We start from the raw sequence: 26,406 nt of genomic DNA, 5'->3' as shown, positions 1-26,406 counted from the left end.
CTCTCTTCATCACCCCCCCTCTCTCTCTCTTCATCACCCCCCCTCTCTCTCTCTTCATCACCCCCCCTCTCTCTCTCTTCATCACCCCCCCTCTCTCTCTCTTCAGAGAGATCACCCCCGACGACCTCTCTCTCTCTTCATCACCCCCCCTCTCTCTCTCTCTTCATCACCCCCCCTCTCTCTCTCTTCATCACCCCCCCCTCTCTCTCTCTCTTCATCACCCCCTCTCTCTCTCTCTCTCTTCATCACCCCCCCCTCTCTCTCTCTCTCTTCATCACCCCCCCTCTCTCTCTCTCTCTTCATCACCCCCCCTCTCTCTCTCTCTCTTCATCACCCCCCCTCTCTCTCTCTCTCTTCATCACCCCCCCTCTCTCTCTCTCTCTTCATCACCCCCCTCTCTCTCTCTCTTCATCACCCCCCCCTCTGTCTCTCTCTCTCTCTCTCTCTTTCTTCATCCCCCCGACGGCCTCCCTCGCGCGCGCGCGCTCTCCTTTTTCTCTTTTCTCTTCTCCCCCCCCCCCCCCATGCCCCCCTCTCTTTCTCCCAACCTTCTCTTTCCCCCCCTCCAAAACCCCGCGTTCTCTCTCTCTCTCTCTCTCTCTCTCTCTCTCTCTCTCTCTCTTCTCTCTCTCTCTCTCTCTCTCTCTCTCTCTCACTTCCCCCTCTCTCTCTCTCTCTCTCTCCCTTGCCCTGTCTTCTCCTCCCCCCCCCCCCCCCCCCGGTTCGCTCTCTCTCTCTCTCTCTCTCTCGCCCTCGCTCCCCCCCTCTCTCTCTCTCTCTCTCTCGTCTCTCTCTTGCCTTCCAATTCCCTCTCTCTCTACTCCCCATCTCTCTGTCCTCTGATCCCGCCCCTCTATCTCTCCGCAAAAATGTATTTTGCAGATCATCAGTTATTAAAATTCATCCCAGGGTGTGTGAACAAAATAAATTAAGCACAACCCTGAAACTCTAAGATTTATGTTATTGAAGTGCAGTAACGTATGTTAATCCTGCTGCCAGTGAAGGGATTTTACTTGGTTCCTGTTGATTGTTTGTTGTTCACCTTTTGGTTAGCCACCTGTTGATTTTCATTCAGTGACTGGAGGAACAATTGCATTTTTGATGTCAAAAATGGGTTGTGACTCATAGTGGATGTTTTCTGGAAAAATGTTGCAATTTGACAATCTGTACATGTGCAGAGAGTACAGATAGCTGCAATTGTGTTGCAATGTCGGAAGGCACTGGAATGGATTCAGGTGATGTCCTTGTCTGTGATGTTTGAGCTTTTCAATACTAATGCAAAAATTGTGAAGGTTTAGGCTTTTTCCAATTCCGTTTTCTCATGTAAATGACTCAGTGATGGTTTCCATAAGCTGAGAACTGAAAACTGTATCTTTTAATCTGTGGCGAGCTGCGTTAGTGTATCAGTGGTCGAACAATGATCCCTGACTTCGATAAATTGCTTTATTGGATACAGAGGATGCGGACTCTCGCGTTAATCAGAAAATGGAAAATTTTGTGTAGATTTTGCAAATAAAACTGAGAGAAGAATAGGCAAAATACCTTGCATCACAATTGGTAATTGGCAACTGTGGTGGCTATTGGAGGATCGCTCTTCTCACCTCTTCTCACCAGACTCTTGAATAGACACATTCTCTGGGGTTAAATATGTAAGTGCTGGTTCTGGAGCGCCGAGTAGGGGTAAAGGGCATTTGCTCTAATTGGCAGGATGTGACTTGTGGTTTCCCACAAGGATCAGTGTTGGGGCCTCAATTATTCACTATTTATTAACAACTTAGATGATGGGACAGAGAGCCACATATCGAAGTTTGCTGATGAGACAAAGATAGGCGGCATTGTAAGCAGTGTAGATGGAAGCATAAAATTAATATTGATAGATTGATAGATTGAGAGAGTGGGAAAAACTGTGGCAAAATGGAATTCCACATAGGCAAATGTGAGGTCATCCACTTTCGACCTAAAAAGGATAGAACAGAGTACATTCTAAATGGTGAAAAGGTAGAAACAGTGGAGGTCCAAAGAGATTTGGGGGTCCATGCACATTGCTCATTAAAATGTCACGGACAGGTACAGAAAATAACCAGAAAGACTTATGGAATGCTGGCCTTTATACAAGGGGTAGAAGTTATACTACAGCTATACAAACCCCTGGTTAGACCACACCTGGAGTACTGTGAACAGTTCTGTGCACCACACCGTAGGAAGGATACATTGGTCTTGCAGGGAGTGCAGCGTAGGTTTACCAGAATGATACCTAGACTCCAAGGGTTAAATTACAACATGAGATTGCACAAACTAAGGTTGTATTCCTTGTAATTTCAAAGGTTAAGGGATGATTTGATCAACATTTTCAAGATATTAAGGGGAACTGATGGACAATCACTTTCAGCTGCGTGGCTGCGCAGCGCTCCAGGGAACCTGGGTTGCCGGCTTTTCAATGTGAAAGCAGCGCATGTTCGGTAATTTGAATGGGCTGCAATGCCCCTTAAAGGGGCTGTGCGGCGCCAAAAAAATTACAGGGAACGTAACTGATAGGGTCGAGAGAAACTATTTCTGTTGTTTGGGGAGTCGAACAAAAGGGGGCATTGTCTAAAAATTAGAGCCAGGCTGTAAAGGAGTGAAGTTCGGAAACACTTCTACATTCAAAAGTTGGAAGTTTGGAACTCTCTTCTGCAAATGGCAGTTGATGCTGGGTCAATTCATTTTAAATTTGCGATTGATAGATTTTTGTTAAGTAAGGCTACTGAGGGATATGGGGAAAAGGCAGGTCTATGGAGTTAAGTCATAGATCAGCCATGATCTCATTGACTGGCGGAGCAGGCTCAATAGGCTAAATGGCCTCCTCCTGTTCCTACCAACATGCAGATCTGTGTATAGAAGTGATGACCTGAACTGAGAATTAGCAGCTTGCTCTGGGACTTGCATCCAGCTGATTGTTTTATGTCACAGCACAATTGATTGAAGAATTCAAGGAAACAAAATATTTAGCCTTATTAATAAGCAACGGGATAATGGCTTATAACGGTTGTATTTCCTTCCCGCATCACCACAGAACTGTCATTCGTCCCAGCAGCATAATTGTATACCCATATGTTTATGGGTTTGCTGCTGGGACAAGGGAGTCGTTTTTAGCAGTATAAATGCAGAGATCCTGGTGCACAGATGTCACTCTTCCTCAATCAAATTAAACAAGCATCAATATAAAAACAATTTAGTCTGGCCCAGGACCCAGGATGAATTCAATTAGAGGTCTGAGATGAATATTTAACATTGGTGTTCCTAATCAATCCAACACTGACACTATTCGCATTGCAGCCAGCCCGTGGATTAGCCAACCACCGAAAGAAGGATCTTTCCTAGACGTTGCAGTGAGATAGTTGATGCCATATTTAATCCAGAGTTCTCCTAACTGTGCAAAACTATCCGAAGCCAAAGGCAATATTGTGTTTTGCTGTTGTAATTTGATTCTTCTGCTGCTGTTGTAAGTTTTTTGGATGTATATACATTGCAGAGCATCGCCAGTAGTAATAGCACTTAGTGCTGCTCTCTTTCTTAGTTATGGGACTGAAGGCCACAGTAACGCAGTGCAGAAAGAGTTCTTAATTCATGCATTGAGCTTCTTTTGACCTGTCCTAACTCTTTTCAACAAATGGCTTTTCTCTTCTCCCTGGTGGGGAGGAACTTGGCCTTCATTTGCTGATTTTCCCCACATGGACTGTTGAAATTGGTGACTCAGATATGAGGCATTATGGGCACACATCCACATCCCCCTACTCTGGTTCCATGTCTTCGTGCTCTAACGCACTGCACCACCTGGGGTCTGGCCACCTTTTTAAAAAAAAAAATTAATCAGTAGATAAAAACACCAATAGCAAATATCTACAAACACTACAGTCTGCATGATAACTACAATAAGTGATAAACCTGTGTTAGACTGTAGCTACAATTTCAACAGTCCATGTGGGGAAAATCAGCAAATGCAGGCCAAGTTCCTCCCCACCAGGGAGAAGAGAAAAGCCATTTGTTGAAAAGAGTTAGGATAGGTCAAAAGAAGCTCAATGCATGAATTAAGAACTCTTTCTGCACTGCGTTACTGTGGCCTTCAGTCCCATAACTAAGAAAGAGACTGTAGCTACTGACCTGATTGAGGCCTGAGTAAACGTAGTTCCTGCTCGGGGCTGAGGCAGGAAAGAGAGGAGCAACCTTTACAATCGTATCTTTACAATTCCTGACAGGGGAGATGATGAGCTGTTGGGGGTCTTGCATCTGTCCAATTAGTGCTGTGTAATTTAAGGTAAAAGCATTTGATTTTTTATTTAGCCAAGTGGTAAGGTGGGGAGAGGAAGGAATTGTTTTATATGTATACTTGTATTTACTCTGTACAGCCATTAGAGGGCTCATACCCTGGAGTCCCAAGGGATCCCATAATCCCTTGGGAGCACAGGTATTTCAGGAGGTTTCACAGGTTGGAGAGGCACTCTGGAGACCTGCAATAAAAGACTACGGTCACATGTTACTTTGAGCTCAAAATGTTCAGTCTGACTCTTTCTCCATACATAACTGGTGACGAGATACAGATAGCGAACCCAAAGATGCAGAGAACAGTGGACATCCTGGAGAAATTTTCGGAGGGAGATGATTGGGAAACTTTGGTGGAGCGACTCGACCAATACTTCGTGGCCAGTGAGCTAGATGGGGAAGAGAGCACTGCCAAATGAAGAGCGATCCTCCTCACCATCTGTGGGGCACCAACGTATGGCCTCATGAAGAATCTGCTCACTCTAGCGAAACCCACGGAGAAATCGTACGATGATTTGTGCACACTGGTCCGAGAGCATTTGAACCCGAAGGAAAGCGTTCTGATGGCGAGGTACTGGTTCTACACCTACAAAAGGTCTGAAGGTCAGGAAGTGGCGAGTTATGTCGCCGAGCTAAGACGCCTTGCAGGACATTTGGAGCACATGCTCTGACTTTTTCGTACTTGGCATTGGCCACGAAACCATACTTCGCAAACTTTTGACTGTCGAGACCCCAACGTTGAGTAAGGCCATAGCGATAGCCCAGGCGTTCATTGCCACCAGTGACAATACTAAGCAAATCTCTCAGCACACGAGTGCTGCTACAAGTACTGTCAACAAAGTGATGTTGTTTTCGAATCGTAGCGTACAGGGCAGGTCACACATACCTGCAGCTACACTTCTGCAGATGTCTGAGTCTACCATCAAGGGTGATGAATGCAAGGCCATTAACACCATTGGCTCTGCGGGGGTGATCATCATTTCCATTCATGCTGATTCAAAGAGTATGTTTGCAAGGGCTGTGGAACAATGGGACACCTCCAACGAGTGTGCAGGCAAGCTGCAAAGCCTGTTCAACCTGCAAACCACCATGTTGCAGAGGAGGACAGATCCACGGAGGATCACGATGAACCAGAGCCTCAGATCGAGGAGACAGGTACATGGGGCGCACACATTCACCACGATTTGTCCCCTGATAATGCTGAATGTTGAACTAAATGGACTCCCAGTGTCAATGGAGCTGGACACGGGCACGAGCCATTCCATCATGGGTAAAAAGACTAAGGAAAGGTTGTGGTGCAACAAGGCCTCAAGGCCAGTCTTAACTCCAGTTCGCACGAAACTAAGAACTTACACAAAAGAACTGATTCCTGTAATTGACAGTGCTACCGTAAAGGTCTCCTACGATGGAGCGGTGCACAAGCTACCACTCTGGGTGGTACCGGGCAATGGTACCACGCTGCTCAGCAGGAGCTGGCTGGGAAATATACACTGGAACTGAGACGACACTATCGCCCGCTGACGACACTTCGTGTGCCCAGGTCTTAAACACATTTCCTTCGCTGTTCGAACCAGGCATTGGGAAATTCCAAGGAGCAAAAGTGCAGATCCACCTAATTTCGGGGGTGCAACCCATCCATCACAAGGTGAGAGCATCACATGATGAGAGAGAGGGTAGAGATCGAGCTAGACCGCTGCAGAGAGAGGGCATCATTTCCCCGATCGAGTTCAAGTGGGCCAGTCCTATCGTCCCAGTCCTCAAGGGAGACGGCACCATCATAATCTGTGGCAATTACAAAGTAACTATCAATCGTTTCTACCTACAGGACCAATACCTACTACCAAAGGCCGACGATCTCTTTGTAACGCTGGCGGGAGGAAAGACGTTCACGAAGTTGGATCTGACTTCAGCTTACATGGCGCAGGAATTGGAGGAATCATCGAAGGCCCTCGCATGCATCAACACGCACAAAGGTCTTTTTGTTTATAACAGATGCTCGTTTGGAATCTGATCAGCGGTGGCGATCTTCCAGAGAAACATGGAAAGCTTACTGAAGTCGGTTCCGCACACCATGCTCTTCCAGGACAACATCTTGGTTACAGGTCGGAACACAGTCGAGCATCTGCAGAACCTGGAGGAGGTTTTTAGTCGAGTCAACCGCGTGGGGCTCAGGTCAAAACGCTCGAAGTGCGTTTTCCTGGCACCTGAAGTGGAGTTCCTGGGAAGGAGGATTGCGGCGGATGGCATCAGGCCCACCAACGCGAAGGTGGAGGCAATCGAGGCTGCACCGAGGCCACAGAACGTGACTGAGCTGTGGTCGTTTCTGGGACTCCTGAACTACTTTGGTAACTTCTTACCAGGTCTCAGCACATGGTTGGAATTACTGCATGTCCTACTACGAAAAGGGGACGAATGGGTTTGGGGCAAAAGCTAAGAAAATGCCTTTGTAAAAGCGAGAAAATTGTTATGCTCAAACAAATTGCTTTTGTTGTATGATCTATGTAAGTGTTTGGTACTAGCATGTGATGCGTGGTCATATTGCGTCGGGTGTATATTGCAACAAGCTAATGATATTGGGAAACTGCAACTGGTTGCTTGTGCATCCAGGAGTCTGTCGAAGGCCGAGAGAGCCTACAGCATGATTGAGAAAGAAACGTTAGCGTGTGTCTATGGGGTAAAGAAAATGCATCAATACCTGTTTGGGCTAAAATTTGAATTGGAAACTGACCATAAGCCATTCATATCCCTGTTCTCCGAGAGTAAAACGATAAATACCAACGCATCAGCCCGCATCCAGAGATGGGCGCTCACGTTGTCCGCATACAATTACGCCATCCGCCACAGGCCAGGCACAGAAAATTGCGCCGATGCTCTCAGTAGGCTGCCATTGCCCACCACGGGGGTGGAAAATTGGGCAGCTCGCAGATCTAGCCATGGTTATGGAAGCATTTGAGAGTGAGCAATCACCAGTCACTGCCCAGCAGATCAAAACCTGGACAAGCCAGGACCCCTTATTATCTGTAGTCAAAAGCTGTGTGCTTCACGGGAGCTGGTCGTGTCCCAGTGGAAATGCAGGAAGAGATAAAGCCGTTCCAGTGGCGCAAAGATGAAATGTCCATACAGGCAGACTGCCTTCTGTGGGGGCAATCGAGTAGTGGTCCCCAAGAAGGGCAGAGACACCTTCATCAATGACCTCCACAGTACCCACCCAGGCATCATAATGATGAAAGCGATAGCCAGATAACGTGTGGTGGCCCGGTATCGATGCAGACTTATCCTGCGTTCACAGATGTAATACGTGCTCGCAGTTAAGCAATGTGCCCAGGGAGGCGCAGCTAAGTTTATGGTCTTGGCCCTCCAAAGCGTGGTCGAGGGTACTCGTCGGCGATGCAGGCCCGTTCTTGGGTAAAATGTTCCTTGTGTTTGTAGACGCGCACTCCAAGTGGATTGAATGTGAGATAATGTCGGCTTGCACGTCCGCTGCCACTACTGAAAGCCTGGTGAGGGACAACGGGCCATGTTTTACCAGTGCTGAGTTCAAAGAATTCATGACCCGTAACAGGATCAAACATGTCACATCTGCCCCGTTTAAACCAGCGTCCAATAGTCAGGCAGAGAGAGCAGTGCAAACCATAAAGCAAGGCTTGAAGAGGGTAACTGCAGACTCGCCTATCCCGAGTCCTGCTTAGCTACTGCACGAGACCCCACTCACTCACTGGGATCTCACCTGCTGAACTGTTCATGAAAAGAGCACTTAAGACAAGGTTCTCGTTAGTTCACCCTCATCTACATGAACAGGTAGAGAGCGGCTTCAACAAAGTGCATACCATGATAGCGCAAAAGTGTCACGTGAGATTGAAATCAATGATCCTGTATTTGTATTAAATTATGGACAAGGTCCCAAGTGGCTTCCCGCACTGTCGTGGCCAAAGAGGGGAGCAGGGTGTTTTGGGTCAAACTTTCAAATGGACTCATTCACTGGAAACACTTGGACTAAATCAAACTCGGGTTCATGAACTATCCTGAGCAACCCACCTTGGACCCTAACTTTTTTGATCCCCCAGCATACACACCAGTGGCAACCGGCACCACGGTTGACCATGAAGCAGAACCCATCATCCACAGCAGCCCTGCAGGGCCCAACACACCAGGCAGCCCAGCAAGGCCAGCTGCACAGCAGCCCAGCGAGGGCCCAACAAATGATTCAACAACACCAGCTTTCACACCGAGACGATCAACCAGGGCAAGAAGGGCCCCAGATTGACTCACATTGTAAATAGTTACACTATTGACTTTGGAGGGGGTCGGGGGGTGGGGCGCGGGCAGTGTTGTTATACATGTATACTTATATTTACTCTGTGCAGCCACCAGAGGGCTCATCCCCTGGAGTCCTAAGGGATCCCATGAGCACAGGTATTTAAAGAGACCTCACAGGTTGGAGAGGCACTCTGGAGACCTGCAATAAAAGACTATGGTCACACTTTACTTTGAGCTCCGTGTTCAGTCTGACTCTTTCTCCTTACACAACAGGAACAATTCAAATTTTTTGCTGTAGATTATAACCTCATATTGCAGTGATGGGGCATGTCACTAATCCTGTAAATTAAGGTTGATGGGAGTCCTTTTATGACTGATTTTGGATTTTTCTGATGGTTGTATTCTGTTCACAGTGGGTGACTGATACAAAAATAGAAAGTGATTTTCAGTTCAATTAGATACCAGCACGCACACAGCGGCAGAAATCCCAGACAGCAGGTCACCCTTCGTGACAACATTAAATTGGCAAATGTCTGTGTGCCTTTTGTTTTCTCATTTTTGTTATTGACCAGTCTGGTCCTTTTGTCTGATCCCTCTACCTTTATTGTGTGTGACAGTAAGCATCTCATCTATCTCCTCCTCCCCGTGTCATGGGAGCTGCTGCAGTGGTACCAACCTTTGGAGTAAGTGGGGAATATAGCTTTAGGTTCATTGTTTGCATTATATGTACAGGGTGTTGCTGTTTCTTGTTATTGGATGAACTTGTGCCTTTGTTTTGGAAAATAGAAGCATTTATTTGCTGGATTGCTCTCTTATTCCTTGGAGAACACAAAGCTGAGAATTAAGTATTTTTTGCTTCTGGGATTTCACAATCTAATCAGATTAGTGTGTCACACAGTGAAAATTGGATACATGTTTTCATCAAAAAATCACCTAACTTTTGGTGATATTGATTGGGAAAGCTGCTTTCGACTCGTAATCTTGCCCTGTGAGGAGCATCTAGTGCCAACCCATGGCCATCATTTGACAATGAGTTAATAATTTATTATGAAAACTGCCAGGCTCTTGTAATATTTGACATTAAACCATCTGTTAGATATTTCTATAGTTGTATCATCCAGCAGCTCTCATGCGAACAGCAGATCATGGTTCTGTCTCCATAGGAACAGGAATAGGCCATTCACCCCCTCGAGTCTGTTGCGTCAGTAGCACATCCTCCCATCTCTCGAAATTTGCAATCCTTACTAAAAGTGGCCATTTACTCTTAACCTCTCCTTAACTTAACAGTGCATTGGCTCAACTTTGTTTGACCTGGTTCATGCCAAAATGAAACATTCCTTGGCCTGAGATCTGTGTGTATCCGATGAGGATGTTGGCTGAAGAAGAGTCCTGAATTACCAAAATGGCACCTGTCAATCGGATTTGGAATGCAGACAGGTGACTGGTCTGCCGAGTGTTTGGTGATTCGATCCTCCACAGGGCTTTCCCGTAGTTGCACAATGATAGAAGCGTACAGTTAGCCTGATTAGATGTTGGCTCTTTCAAATATCTGCAGATCTCTGGAGCATGTCTGAAGGTTTCAGTCCCTGGATGAGACAGTAGAACATACACTTTCCAGTGCGCAATGTAGGAATACTTAGATGGACAGCGATATGATGCTGCTTCATATTATTCAATTTGACAGCTCTGGGTTGATAGAGCAGATCAGTTCCCTTATTAACGAGCTCCCGCAGAGGCAGCCGCAGATGGTCTCTGCGAAGCTCGTTGGATTTTGCAGCACTCTGCTCCTTCCTTTGGTGGCCTCCTTCTCCCATTCCCACTCACACTCCAACTCCCTGGCTTTCTGCCACAACTGCAAGAAAATTAGTAGCTTGTCCAGATGAATGAGTGAGATGTGGTGAATAATTTCAGAAGGTAGTAAAATAAGTCCCATTCATAAGATGTTACTATTGATTTTTGTTTTTTCTTGCCGGATCAGTGTATGTGAAAGATGTGGGTGTCATGAATGTCAGCGAGCATCAGTTTTACTATAATGGGGCATATCCAGTCAATAACGATTGAATCAGATATTCTGATAAAATGAGGAGAATTTTCTTCAGGGTTAAACTGTTTGTGTGTCTGTAAGAACAGATACCAGCTGAAGCTTAAAAAAATAGAATGTGCATTATGTAGAGTGAAAGGAACCCACAGTAGGAGCTCATGCTGCTGATAAAGATGCCTTCGGTTTACAGGGCCATCCAGCAGCGCGCTCTCACACTTCCCATTGACGAGGTTATATTGAGAGTTCCGGGGCTGCCTGTCACTTGGACTAATTTTGCTCTCTTAGTTAATGGAAGCTGGCAGTTACAGAATCCCACTTGTTCACTTTTTGGCTGCATTCATTCTGCTTGGGGAGGGGTACATTATTTCTGCTCTTACATTACATCTGGACTACTTTTGGGCAATTGCCACCATCATTTATGTGACTCTGGGGGTTTTGAGCAATTTTCTTCACTTCTTGTTTGCATCAAGTGTCGTTGATTTGGCATTTCTTGATGTTGAAATGAATTCAAGTAGTGTACCGCAAACAAAGCTGTCAAATTCTGACTATTAATGAGTGCTTTGTTAAAGCTATAGGGCTCATTTTTCCCCAATGCCGTTTCTTGGCATATTTGAAGAATTACGCCTGTTTTTTTTGGCCTGACTGCGCCAGAAAAAAACTTTATAAAGTTTCCCTGTTCTAATTTTTGAAATTGGCGCCGCGCAGCCGGTCCTTTAGCTTTGGGGGGTGAAGCCTAATGTCTGTGCTGAAAAAACGATGCCCCCCCCCCCCCCCCCCCCCCCCCTTGTGCGCACGCGTGGGAAAAAAAATAACGTTTTCTACGTGACTGGTATGGTCGCGCATGCCCAGTACACCTCCCGATCTGCATTCAGCCATTTTTTAAGAGCCAGTTGTGTGTGAAAACTTTAATTCTGAGTGGAAAAAATCGGAGCTGCAATATGCAATGCGGCTCAAGGACCAAGAATTTCTCAAAGGATGAAGTGAGGCCCTGGTGACTGTAATTGAGACCAGATGACATGAGCTGGGCACCAGCAAAGGTCAAATAAAAGTTTCACCAAAGAAATGAAGAAACATTGGAACCAACTTTCACAAGATTACTGTGCAATGGTGACCACCCCGAAGTCCAGAGGCCAGTGCAAAAAGAAGTGGCAGGACCTTAGTCAAGCAGTTGGTGTAAGTAATATTTTCATTTATTCACTGGAAATGCAATTGTAAATGTGACCATCTGTATGTCCCCCCCAGCAAAAAGAAACCATCTCTAAGAAGTTATTTTCATCTTTGCAGAGGAAGGTGGCCCACAACAAAAGAGAGAGAACTCAAACAGGAGGATGCCCGGCAAATCTGCACCCACTGACACCTGTGGAAGAGAGGGTCGCTGCTTTGATGGGTCTTGCCTGGAGAAAAGCAATCATCACTGCACAAGCTGGGCCCACATTCGAGGGAGAGAGTAAGTCCTGCAAATTCCACAGTCTGGCTTTGGTAAATGTTAAGTATTGTGCGGGCTAGTCATATTTCGGTTCATGGGGATGTCTCCCATCAGCTATGCTTCGGTTGATGCAATGTGCTATCATAACATAAGAACATAAGAATTAGGAACAGAAGTAGGCCATCTAGCCCCTCGAGCCTGCTCCGACATTCAACAAGATCATGGCTGATCTGGCCGTGGACTCAGCTCCACTTACCCGCTTGCTCCCCGTAACCTTTAATTCCCTTATTGATTAAAAATCTATCTCTCTGTGATTTGAATACATTCAATGAACTAGCCTCAACTGCTTCCTTAGGCAGAGAATTCCACAGATTCACAACCCTCTGGGAGAAGAAATTTCTTCTCAACTCGGTTTTAAATTGGCTCCCCTGTATTTTGAGGCTGTGCCTCCTAGTTTTAGTCTCCCCGACCAGTGGAAACAACCTCTCTGCCTCTATCTTGTCTATCCCTTTCATTATTTTAAATGTTTCCATAAGATCACCCCTCATCCTTCTGAACTCCAACGAGTAAAGACCCAGTCTACTCAATCTATCATCATAAGGTAACCCCCTCATTTCCGGAATCAGCCTAGTGAATCGTCTCTGTACCCCCTCCAAAGCCAGTATATCCTTCCTTAAGTAAGGTGACCAAAACTGCACGCAGTACTCCAGGTGCGGCCTCACCAATACCCTAGACAGTTGCAGCAGGACCTCCCTGCTTTTGTACTCCATTCCTTTCGCAATGAAGGCCAACATTCCATTCGCCTTTCTGATTACCTGCTGCACCTGCATACTAACTTTTTGGGATTCATGCACAAGGACCCCAGGTCCCTCTGCACCGCAGCATGTTGTAATTTCTCCCCATTCAAATAATATTCCCTTTTACTGTTTTTTTTTCCAAGGTGGATGACCTCATACTTTCCGACATTGTATTCCATCTGCCAAACCTTAGCCCATTCGCTTAACCTATCTAAATCTCTTTGCAGCCTCTCTGTGTCCTCTACACAACCCGCTTTCCCTCTAATCTTTGTGTCATCTGCAAATTTTGTTACACTACACTCTGTCCCCTCTTCCAGGTCATCTATGTATATTGTAAACAGTTGTGGTCCCAGCACCGATTCCTGTGGCACACCACTAACCACCGATTTCCAACCCGAAAAGGACCCATTTATCTCGACACTCTGCTTTCTGTTAGCCAGCCAATTCTCGATCCATGCTAATACATTTCCTCTGACTCCGTGTACCTTTATCTTCTGCAGTAACCTTTTGTGTGGCATTCATCGTGGTCCTTCAAATCAGCCTGCTGCCTGAGCTGTGTGAGCCGACTCGTGCCACCCTACCTCCTCCTCTGCTGCTAACCATTTGTCTGTTTTATTATATTTTGCAGAACTTGAGGCCAACCCTGAAGAGGCTGAAGCCAATGCAGAAGAAGATTCAGACGCGGACGAGCCTGAAGGAGAGAACATCTTCCAAACCGATCTTCCAGACCAAGAGCATGGGGGGAGAGAGATGATGAAGCCCCCACTCTGGAGGAGGTGCCAGCCCCTTTCCTGAGTCTTGGGACATTGCATGGTTTCACACTGTCCAAGACTGCGGGTCCCAGTGGGATGCAGCGAGCCACACCCAGGGTGAGGAGGCGAAGGTGTAATATCTGCAACTTGTGTAGCCCACCAGCAGAGGATGTAACTGTCGGAGTTCAAGTGATGTGTACATGTAACGTGAGTAGCTCACCAGCTGAGGGCGCACAGGTATATCAAAGGGTTTGCAGCAGAGTGTTCTGGACTCTGGAGTCTGAATAAATAGACAACGGCCACACAGTTTGAATTGTAGTGTTCAGGCCTCGTGGTGCATTTGTTGTCAATACATAACAATTGGCGACGAGATACAGATTAAGAATTCACAAGAGACCATGGCTGCTTTGGGGATTTTGGAGCGCTTCGTTTGAGGGCTAAGAGTGGGATGCTTTCGTGGAACGCCGCGATCTGTACTTTGAGGCCAACGAGCTGCAGGGCGACGGGAACGCGGGCAAGCGCCGTGCGATCTTCCTTAGTGTGTGGGGCCAAAATCTGCGGCCCAATCAAGGATCTGCAAGCACCGACGAAACCAACGAGCAAAGAGTACCCAGAGCTGTGCAAACTGGTTCAGGGGCATCTCAAGCCAAAAGTGAGTATCCTCATGGCCAGATACCGATTCTACACACACCATCGCTCAGTGGGCCAGGACGTCGCGGACCCTGCAAATTTGGAGCTTGCTTGGGGGAAATGCTGCAGGCTTTGTACTGGGGATCAACCATGAGGTCATCCCTCCGTAAACTGCTAGCTGCTGAGACGGGAGAGCTGAGCAGGGCTATTGCGATTGCCCAGGCGTACATCTCCACAAGTGATAACACAAAGCAGATATCCTTACAGAATCGGAGCTCGGGAAAACGAAAGGGCAAGTACTGTACATAGAATAACGGAGCCGGCAGGCAGAATGGGGCAGGGCAAGGCCTATCAGCATGTGGCCGCTAGACCTATTGCGACTCAGAATCCGCCATCATGGGTGAATGGGAGGAATCCATTAGCACCATGTTGGCGTTGCGGGGGTAATCATCAGGCCCATCAATGCCGATTTAAGCACTCTGTGCAGAGGCTGCGCAGTAGTGGGGCACCTCGCGGATATGCAGACTTGCTGTGACACACCACGTGGCAGAGGATCGATCCGACTTGGACCACGAGGTATAGGCAACTTGACCTGAGAGTGAAGATGAGGAATTATACGGGTTATATACCTTCACCACCACAAGCAACCCATTAATGCGTGAAGTGAAGTTGAACGAACTTCCCATATCTATGGAGTTGGACACGGGTGTGAGTCAGTCAGTCATGAGCAAAGAGGCTTTTGAGAAAATATCGGACAATGAGGCACATAGGCCCAAATTGTGTCCGAGTAATGCAAAGCTATGTACGGACACCAGAGAAATCATACCTGTGATGGGGAGTGTGGAATTGAGGGTAAAAGTACGAAGGAGCTGTGTATGAGCTATCACTGGATTGTTCCAGGCAATGGCCCAATGCTGCTAGGCAGAAGCTGGTTAAGGAGGCTTGCAGGGAAACAGGCTTTGTTTTGATAAGGCAATTGTACTGCAGGACCCATGTAAATGCTTTGTGCTGAACTGTAATGTACCATTGTACCGGATTGGCTGCGTGCCACAGAAAGCGAATGTATCTGTATTGGGCAATAGGCAACCGGTTATACAAGCGTCTGGAAAAAAATGTAAGGCCAAAGGAGCCCACGGTAGAGTCGAGGAACGGGCATTCGCATGCGTTGATGCGGTCAAGAAAAAGTACCCATGTCCTCTCAGACACTGGTCTGAGCTCGAAACTGACCAAGTTGCTCAAGTCAGGGTCTCTAGACAGCAAAGGGATAGACACCAATGTTACCCGCCACAGACGAGGCACCGACTTGGGTGCTGATGTGTTCAGTAGGCCACCGTCATCCACCACCCAGGTTGGAATGGTGCTGCCTGCTGACTCGTCCATGGTCAGAGAAGGTTTTGGAAGCGAGAGGTCACCTGCTACTGCTGACCATATCAGGACCTGTAATGGCCAGGATCCTGCGCTATCCAATGTTAAAAGCTGTGTCCCACGCGGGAACCGGTTGGCCATTCCTGAGAAAATGCAAGACGAAAGTAAGTAGTCTCGACAAAGCAAAGGGTAAGTTGCCTGTCCCAGAGGAGGGCACCCGAAGGGAGAATTGTGAGTTTGTCACGCAAAGACAGGGAAATGCTTGCAAGCGGCACACAGAGGATTCGAGACCCTAAACGACATCACGCATGTCCAGTCTGCCCAATGCAAGCCCGAGCCCAATTGTCCTGCGTGGCGAGCAGCACGAAACACCGTGAGTCCGCCAAACCAGGACCTCATTGGTTCACCAGGTCCGTACGACCACGTGGCAACCCAGTGAAACTGGAAGTACGTGTGCCACGATCGCGCTGTGACATCACGCATTCTTAATTCGGTCCACATGTCGGTCTGAACAAGCAGGCGTCTGGCAAGGCTTGGACCAAAGAGCGGGATCGAGATTGGAGAAAAGGAGAAAGAGTTTCTTAAAATGATAAGGACAAAGTGGTTCTCAGTAAACTGTCTCTCAGACCAGACCAGAGGTTGAAGCACATACAACAAGAACAAGCAAGGAAGACAGCAACATCGAAAACCAACCAACGCACACACGCCAGGGCTCGACCACTTTGGAGGGAGTGATGTCGTATATGCAACTTGTGTAGCCCACTAGCAGAGGACGTAACTGTTGGAGTTCAAGTGATGTGCACATGTAACGTGTGTAGCCCACCAGGTGAGGGCGCACAGGTATATCAAAGGGTTTGCAGCAGAATGTTCCGGAGTCTGAACAAATAGACAACGGTCACACAGTTTGAATTGCAGTGTCAGGCTTCGTGGTGCATTTATTGTCAATACATAACAGGAGAACTTGACAGCGCTCTCTTGAAATACAGGATGTAACAGATGTGGTTCAGATGATGGCAATGATTGGGGAAAGCATTGACTGTACGCGATCACTCCTGGACACCATCGGTGGGTTGGGTGATGAGGTATCAGGACTGTCGGGAGAAATAGGAACACTGTCCGGGCACATTAGGGATGGAATGTCGCAGGTAGCTGATACACTATGGGTGCATGTGAGGTAGAGAATGTCGGAGGTAGCTGCTACAATAAGGGAACATGCCCAGACCCCACGCCATTGACAGAATCAACTGCCACTCCCACTCCAATCCTCAGACCAACCTCTAAAGATGCCCAATCCGGGCCTTCCATTCCCGCCTGCCCACGCTCCCCCCAACAAGAAGTGCGCATTACCCGAGATGCCTGAAAGAATAAGCTTGGTACCAACCCGAGAAACACTGCGCCACCGCCTGCAGGCAGGGGTGGAGTCAACAAGACCAAGCGCAGCGGATGGTCTTAGAATAAGGTGGAGGAGAGATGGGTGATGCCTTTCTTTACTGTTGTTATTATTGTTACTGTTGTAATTGTTCACAAATTAAAAGTTTTTTGTAAGTGATGATGTAAATTTCCAAGTTTAAAAGTTTGTAAGTGATCTTAACTGAATAGTTTAAAGTTTGAGACGAGTATTTCTATTAAAGTTAAGTTAAGTTCAAACAAGTGTTAACATTTTGAATAAAATATATTTTAAATTATAACTGAATCATTTCCATCATTTGTTCCATTAACACAACACAACATGATGGACCAGGCCCAAACAGTAAACATGGTCCATGTGGCATAGTTGTTGCTGAGCCTTCAGGCAGCAAAGCGTTCACGGATGAGCTGCTGGCGCAAGGCTCGAGCAAATCGTTAAAAGGGCATGATGGCTTGCCCTCCTCCACCATTGTGCTCTGAGTTCGGGTAGTTGCATGGCTTCCTCATCCTCTTCATGCTCGTCATCTGCATTTTCCTCATCATTGTCATCAGCCACTCTCACCTCAGGTGGGTCGTCTGTGACCAGCTGCTGCTGCCTCATGATGGCTAAGTTGTGCAGCATGCAGCAGACAACAGTGAACTGACTGACAATCTCAGGGGGAGTATAGCAAGTCGCCTCCGGAATGGTCCCGGCATCAGAAACGCTGTTTCAAGATGCCAATGGTCCTCTCTATTATGCCGCACATCACAATGTGCAACATGCTGTATTCCCGTTCAGCTTCTGTCCGAGTTACACATAGGCGAGTCATGAGCCAGGTGGCAAGGCCGTACCCTTTGTGCCCCAGCAGCCAGCTCTGTCCTTCCGGCTGCTGCTGAAACATGGCAGATGTAGTGCTCTCGCATAGAATGAAAGCATCATTGGTGCTCCCAATGTATCTTTCATCAACTGCCATGATGTGATGCATATCATCACAGATGAGCTGCACGTTCATGGAATGGAAGCCTTTGCTGTTCCTGTATATCTCAGAATCCTCCAAAGGTGCTTGCAAGGCGATATGGGTACAATCAATGCAGCCCTGTACCTTTGGGAAGCCAGCAATCCTGGAGAATTCACAGCTGTCATGCATTGCCTGGGCGATCATGGGGAACTTTTATGTAATCATTCCTCCGGGCATATAGTGCAGCAGTCACCTGCCGAATGCAGATACGTGTTGCATGTTGAGAAATGGTGCACTAATCCCCAGTTGTGGCCTCGAATGATCCAGATGTATAAAATGAAAGTGCAGCTGTAACCTTTACTTCAACTGACAAAGCAGTCCTCCTGATGCTTCTAGGTTGCAGGTCTGCTTTTATTAACTCTCTGATCTCGGTTACCACTTCTTTGTGGAAACGCAGCCTTCTCGCACAGTCTGCCTCACTCAGGTGCAGGTATGAACGCCTGTCTTGATATACCCAATGTGGGTAAGGCCTCCTGCCCATCATCCTACGTGCTCTGAGGTTCCTCAGGTCCTGCTGCCTAATCAATCTTCTCCTCCGCAGCACCATCATGCAGAAAGCTTGCACGAGTTATGGCATTGTCAGTATTGCCCCCATAATTAAATTGTAGCTTTGTAACAACCTCAAAACAACAGGACAAAGCACTCGCACCTTCTTTCCTCACACCTTCTTTCCACTCTCCAAGGTCGACGCCCTAGTATGGACCACACCCTGGTCTGTGCATGCGCAATAGGCTTGCTTAGAATGGGAAGCTAGGCATTCAATGAAGCCATTTGGGGCAACAAAATGTTATGCAATTCTTAATTGTTGATTTTGTTCAAAGTACCACCCCATCACTGAACGTCTTCTCACTCGGCTTGACGGTCGGAGCCGCGGCTGGCAGACTCCCCTCCACCCCCGCCTCCCTCGGGCTTCTTTTGAAGCCAAGCCCGTGTCCGGGTGAGGGAGCGATTCTCCCAGCCGACGCTCTGACCCTCGAGCCCGGTGAAGAGAGGTTCGATGGTGGGATGGTACTTTGGGGGAAAAAAGGTCAAAAATTGCATTAGACTTCCAATACTCCCTTTTGACTTTGAAAAAACAAAAATTTATGATGCGTATTCTTTGCCTTCTTGACTCCCTCCAAAACTTCGGTTAAAAACAATGGCGTCTTTCTGCGCCAATTTTGTAATGTGCACTTATTTTTCTTAAGTGTCCAGAAGGTTTTTTGAGTGGTCACTTATGCCATCCTCGGCAAAATGTAAGTTGGCCAAACTTGCTTGAATCTGAAAAACTGGCGCAGACATCAGGTTACGCCCCTATGACGTAAAAAAATCATAACCTAAAAAAATCGTACCTAAGTGAATTATGCTGGCGCGGAAACTTGGAGCTTTTTATTTACTCCAAAAAAAAAACGGTGCACTCCCAAGAAAATGGCGCAGATAATTGGGGAAAATTGAGCCCATAATGTTAAGATTTACATTCCTGGACAGCTTTTCAGTGTTGCCACTCCGTTTGTATTGCTCTCTGCAGTTCCCTGCAACTGCTCACTGATGTCATGGGCTGAATCTCCTTACACCTGCTTGGTTCAGGATATTACAGAGGGAAGCTGTTAACACAAAAAGTAATGGACGTATGTCAAGAGGCAGGTCTTTGATCTCTGCATTTTATCAAGTTTAACAGTGTGGTTAGCTTCAAGGTTAATTTCAGGAACCATTTTATTTTCCACCAGCCCTGCCAAAAAGAGTGGGTTGGTGATCTGCTTCTGGCCAGTTGAATGCTGCTGGTATAACTATTGGCAAGGAGTTGCTTGGATGAGTCTCTATCTCTCTGTTGCCATTGCTTCTCCCACCATCATGGAATCTCATGGCATTTGCTCAGCTGTTTCCCCGATGAAGTGGCTGAGATATGAAGCTTTGCTTATAGTTATCTCCTGCTTTGAAACAAGCCTTGGTATGTCCTGTTGAGAAGTAGCTCAGCACGTTAGAACTTCAGCATGTTGTGCCATTTTGCTGCCACAGTAGGTTTATGGGGGTAAACTCCTACATGTACACTGATGACACCTAGCTCGAGCTCTTGTAAGGAATTCAACTCTGTTCTAATTGGATACAATGATACTTTTATTTCAGACTTGTAAAACTTAACACATGGCAGTAGTTTAGAGAACCAAGCCGAAAGTATATCAGCTGCTCGGTCCTGGATAGAAGTGATGTTATGCGATAGGTCTGCTCCCTTCCTTTTGCATGTTTCCATCGACTCTTGCCTCAAAATTCTTCTGCACCAAACAGCCTGGAGCACTGCTTTACACATTTAAAAAAAACAGAACTACACACAACTACACATAGCACACTTCCTTCCCTTGTCTTCCTTAATGTTCCTGCTCTGATAAGAAATAGGAGCAGGAGTAGGCTAATCGGCCCCCTGAGCTGCTCCGCCATTCAATAAAACCATGGCTGATCTGGTCATGGACTCAGGTCCACTTCCCTACCCGCTTCCCATAACCCCTTATTCCCTTACCGGTTCACACCATATGCCTCCACCAAAGATATTCCTGATCATGTCCTGTCTTCCGAGCATTGTAACTGAGGTTTGTTCCAGCTTCAATAACAGGATGCAGTTTGCTGTTCTTTACACAATAGCTGCCAACAGTGTTTCTTAGTTATAAATGCTATTGCCAAGCTTTCGATCAGATGAACCCTTTCTTACACTCTCTGATATGTCCTTACTATACAGTATAAATGCACACGAGGCCCATACTTGAGAGAAGGTCACTCTGTGACCAGTTACCTTTATTACCAAGACCTCAAATGATGAAGGTGGGTGGAGCTTCCCCTTTTATACTGAAAGTCCAGGTTCGGAGTGTCTGCCACAAGTTCACCCCCTTGTGGTCAATGTTCTCAAGGTGTACAACTTAGGTCAGCTTATACATGGGTTGCAATGACAGTTGAATACATGACATCACCTCCCCGCCAAAGTCTTATTGGGATCACAGGTTAAGTCTCTCTGGTGGTTTATGCTCCCTTGTCGAGCGCCTGAGTTGGGGCTCCGGTTGTTGGGCGCTGGCCTGAGTGTCTGCTGTTTGCGGTGCCTCAGGCCTGTTCAGACTGCCCACAGTGACTGGGCTCTCCTCTACTTGGTTCCGGTGTTCGGTCACCTGTGGTGGAGTGAACTCGACATCGTGTTCTTCCTCTGCTTCTTCTATGGGGTTGCTGAACCTCCTTTTTGTTTGATCCACGTGTTTGCGGCAGATTTGTCCATTGGTAAGTTTAACTACCAGAATCCTATTCTCCTCTTTGGCAATCACAGTGCCTGCGAGCCATTTGGGCCCTGCAACGTAGTTGAGGACAATGACCGGGTCATTGACATCAATACATCACGTTCTCGCATTCCTGTCATGGTAGTCACATTGTGACTGGCACCTGCTCTCATCAATTTCTTTCATGGTGGGGTGTATAAGGGATAACCTGGTTTTGAGCGTCCTTTTCATGAGCAGCTCTGCGGGTGGAACCCCTGTGAGCGTGTGTGGTCGGGATCTATTGGCAGTGTGAGCTGCGAGGAGGATGCTATTAGGCTGCAGAGTGACTTGGATAGGTTAGGTGAGTGGGCAAATGCATGGCAGATGAAGTATAATGTGGATAAATGTGAGGTTATCCACTTTGGTGGTAAAAACAGAGAGACAGACTATTATCTGAATGGTGACAGATTAGGAAAAGGGAAGGTGCAACGAGACCTGGGTGTCATGGTACATCAGTCATTGAAGGTTAGCATGCAGGTACAGCAGGCGGTTAAGAAAGCAAATGGCATGTTGGCCTTCATAGCGAGGGGATTTGAATACAGGGGCAGGGAGGTGTTGCTACAGTTGTACAGGACCTTGGTGAGGCCACACCTGGAGTATTGTGTACAGTTTTGGTCTCCTAACTTGAGGAAGGACATTCTTGCTATTGAGGGAGTGCAGCGAAGGTTCACCAGACTGATTCCCGGGATGGCGGGACTGACCTATCAAGAAAGATTGGATCAACTGGGCTTGTATTCATTGGAGTTCAGAAGAATGAGAGGGGACCTCATAGAAACGTTTAAAATTCTGACGGGTTTAGACAGGTTAGATGCAGAAAGAATGTTCCCAATGTTGGGGAAGTCCAGAACCAGGGGTCACAGTCTGAGGATAAGGGGTAAGCCATTTAGGACCGAGATGAGGAGAAACTTCTTCACCCAGAGAGTGGTGAACCTGTGGAATTCTCTACCACAGAAAGTAGTTGAGGCCAATTCACTAAATATATTCAAAAGGGAGTTAGATGAAGTCCTTACTACTCGGGGGATCAAGGGTTATGGCGAGAAAGCAGGAAGGGGGTACTGAAGTTTCATGTTCAGCCATGAACTCATTGAATGGCGGTGCAGGCTAGAAGGGCTGAATGGCCTGCTCCTGCACCTATTTTCTATGTTTCTATGTTTCTAACAGGAGGCGTGATGAGCTGCTTTGTTGGGAACCCCCTTGGATTCTGAGCATCCCCTGTTTGATTTATCTGCACTTCTCGTTCCTCCTGGCCGTTTGAGGCCGGCTTGAACGGTGCCGTTCTGACATGGTTGATACCATTTCCTGCCATGAAGTCCTGGAATTCAATGCTTGTAAAGCACGGGCCATTGTCGCTGACCAAGACGTCCCTTAGACCATGGGCGGCGAACATTGCCCGTAGACTTTCTACCGTGGCAGAGGATGTGCTTGAATTAAGAATATCACACTCGATCCACTTGGAGTAGGCGTCTACTACAACCGAAAACATTTTTCCCATGAAGGGATCTGCGTAGTCCACATGGATGCCTGACCATGGCTTGGCGGGCCAGGACCAAGGGCTAAGGGGGGCTTCCCTGGGCGCATTGCCCAGCTGGGCGCACGTGTTGCACCTGCAAACATACCAAGTTTCAGGTCTGCATCTATCCCTGGCCACCAAACGTGTGACCTGGCAATTGCCTTCATCATGACAATGCCCGGGTGCTCATTGTGGAGTTCTCTAATGAGTACCTCTCTGTCCATCTGGGGCATGACTACTCGGTTTCCCTATAGTAGGCAATCGGCCCTGAATCGAGAGTTCATCCTTGCGCCTGTGAAATGGTTTAAATTCCTCAGGGCATGCCCCGTACATGGCTGCCCAGTCCCCATTCAGGATACATTTCTTGACTAAAGACAGTCGCGGGTCTCTATTTGTCCAGACTTTGATATGACGGGCTGTCACGGGTGAGCCTTCGTTTTCGAAAGCTTCAACAGTCATGACCATCTCAGCAGCATGCTCGGTTGCCCCCTCGGTGGTGGCTAGTGGGAGCCTGCTGAGTGCATTGGCGCAGTTTTCAGTGCCCGGTCTGTGCCTAATTGTATAGTCATAGGCGGCTAACGTGGGTGCCCACCTCTATGCGGGCCGATGCATTTGCATTTATGGCTTTGTTGGCCAAAAAGGACGTTGGGGGTTTGTGATCTGTCTCCAGCTCAAATTTCCTGTCAAACCGGTACTTGTGCATTTTTTTTTTTTTTTACTGCATATACACATGCAAGCGCTTCCTTTTCTATCATCCCGTAGCCCCTTTCTGCCTGGGACAGACTTCTGGAGGTATAAGCTACCGGCTGTAACTGACCCTTGGCATTAACATGCTGCAACACACACCCGACCCCATAGGACGACGCATCACACGTTAAAACAAGTTTCTTACATGGGTCATATAGCGTTTACAGATTGTTAGAGCACGCAATTTGTTAAGCTCCATCAAAAGCCTTTTCCTGGCTGTCCCCCCAGACCCAATCGCGACCTTTGCGTAGGAGCACGTGTAGCGGCTCTAACAGCGTGCTCAATTTGGGAAGAAAGTTACCAAAATAGTTCAGGAGCCCCAGGACGCAGTTCCGTCATGTTACGGGGTCTGGGTGCTCTCTGGATCACTTCCGTTTTGGACACAGTAGGTCTGATTCCGTCTGCTGCTACCCTTATCCCCAGGAATTCTATCTCTGGATCTAGGAAGACGTACATCGCCTTTTTCAGTCGCAGCCCTACCCGGTCCAGTCTGCGTAGCACCTCCAGGTTGTGGAGATGTTCTTCAGTATCGCAACCCGTGATGAGGATGTCGTCTTGAAAAACCAACGTCCTTGGAATCGACTTGAGGAGGCTTTCCATATTTCGTTGAAAGATCGCGGCGGCCGAGCGAATCCCGACCGGACATCTGTTATACTCAAACAACCCCTTGTGTGTCGTGATGGTGGTCAGCTTCATCGACTCACTCGTCAGCTCCTGGGTCATGTGAGCTGAGGTCAGGTCCAATTTTGAAAAAAGTTTGCCACCGGATAGCGTCGCAAAGAGGTCCTCCATTCTCGGTAGCGGGTACTGGTCTTGGAGTGACACACGATTAATGGTGGCCTTGTAATCACCACATATCCGTACCGGCACAATCGGGCTCGCCCAGTCACTGAATTCGACTGGCGAGATGATGCCTTCCCTCAGCAGGCGGTCTAATTCGCCGCCTTTCTTTTCCCGCATCATGTACGGCACCGCTCTGGCCTTGTAGTGTACTGGCCTGGCGTCCGGGTTTATGTGAATCACTACCTTGGTCCCCATGAAAGTGCCAATGCCGGGTTGAAATAATGAGCCAAATTTGTCCAGGACCTGTGAGCATGATGATCGCTCCACAGAAGAAATTGCATTGACATTGCCCCATTTCCAGTTCATGACAGCAAGCCAACTCCTCTCTAGTAGTGCGGGACCGTCCCCCGGGACAATCCAGAGTGGCAACCTGTTCTCCGAATCTTTGTGGGTCATGACAACCGTGGCGCTGCCTAGCACCGGAATGATCTCCTTTGTATATGTCCGTAGCTGTGCGTCAATCGGCAATAATTTTGGCCTCCTGGCCTTGGACGCCCATAACTTGTCGAACTGTTTGATACTCATCAGGGACTGGCTGGCCCCTGTGTCTAGCTCCATTGATACTGAGATGCCATTGAGGAGCACTTCCATCATTATCGGTGGCGTCCTGGTGTATGAACTGTATATGTGCTCTACATGAACTCGCTGAACTTCAGCTTCCAGCGATTTCCATTTGGCCTCGTAGGGCTTACATCGGGCCCGTCCTCCTCGTACATCAACCTGGCTGCAGGCTTCCTGCACATACGTGCCAAGTGACCACTGACGTTGCAGTTTCTGCAGGCATATTGCTGATGCCTGCAAGCTCTGGCTGGGTGTTTGCCTCCACACCTCCAACATGAGCCGTTGTTGGAAACCAAAGTCCATTACCAGTCGATCGTCTCTGACTGTTTCTGTAACTGTCCTTAAGCGCACCATTGACAGGTGTTGATGGCCCCATTACTGGCCGCATTGTCCCTTGCGATGGCATGAATCGCCGTTGAGCTAGCCGTTGTCTCTGTTGAATTCCCCCTTTGGGTTCGACTGCATGCTCAGGCATGTCCGATTGCCCCTGCCTGCCTAGAGAACTGTGTCCCGCGTTAACAATGTTGACTCCCTGTCCATTTGCTGCATTTAAGCCAAGATTTTTGTCAAACATCATTCTGGTCTCTTCCCCTGAGATAAATGTCTGGGCCATCAAAGCCGCCGTTTCCAGGGTGAAGTCTTTGGTCTCAATCAGTTTTCTGAAAACCCCAGAGTGCCCGATGCCCTCAATTTTAAAAAAAAGTCTTGCAACATCTACGCTCTGCGTGCATCTGGGAACTTACATAGGCTTGCCAGTCGCCGGAGGTCTGCCACAAAGTCTGGAACGCTTTGCTCTTCTTGCCGCCGGTGCATGTAAAACCGGTGTCTCGCCATGTGCATGCTGCTCGCCGGTTTAAAATATTCCCCGATCAACTTGCTGAGCTCTTCAAAAGTTTTGTCCGCCAGCTTCTCTGACGCAAGAAGATCCTTTATCAGGGAATACGTCCTGGGTCCACAAACCGTCCACAACCTGCGTTTGTCGGCTGAATCCTGTCGCAACCATTCCTTGGTGACGAAACTTTGCTGTAGTCTCTCAATAAAATCGTCCCAATCATCACCAACACAGTACCTCTCGTCTGTGCTGCTAGTGGCCATACTCATGTGGTTTAAATCCCAGTTTCTCATCGCCAATGATATGTCCTTACTATACAGTGTAAATGCACACGAAGCCCAGACTTGAGAGAAGGTCACTCTGACCAGTAATCTTTATTCGCCAGCACTGAAGTGATGAAGGTGGGTGGAGCTTCCACTTTTATACCTGAAAGTCCAGGTTAGGAGTGTCTCCCACAAGTTCACCACCTAGTGGTCAATGTTCTCACGGTGTATAACTTAGGTCAGTTTATACATGGGCTCCAATGACAGTTGAATACATGACACTCTCCAGCACCTCTCGACCTCTCCACTGCCTTCGTGTCGTCAGTGCTGTCAGACAAACCTTCATCGATGACTTTGTCACATTCAGATTCTACGTATTCCACTGTTGTGCTGGCTGACCTCCCACCTA

General features: G+C 47.6%; 1 protein-coding gene across 4 annotated transcripts in view; it reads left to right on the top strand.

Moving 5' to 3' along the window:
- LOC139281294 (probable helicase with zinc finger domain) overlaps positions 1–26,406 on the top strand; it is a 369,458-nt gene that overhangs the window by 108,653 nt on the left and 234,399 nt on the right. The gene's annotated exons all lie outside the window — the stretch shown is intronic.

Source organism: Pristiophorus japonicus, chromosome 15 (genome assembly GCF_044704955.1).
Source record: "Pristiophorus japonicus isolate sPriJap1 chromosome 15, sPriJap1.hap1, whole genome shotgun sequence".
NCBI lineage: Eukaryota > Metazoa > Chordata > Chondrichthyes > Pristiophoridae > Pristiophorus > Pristiophorus japonicus.
Note: the sequence above shows the minus strand (reverse complement) of the source record. Positions and strands in the feature narration are given on the sequence as shown.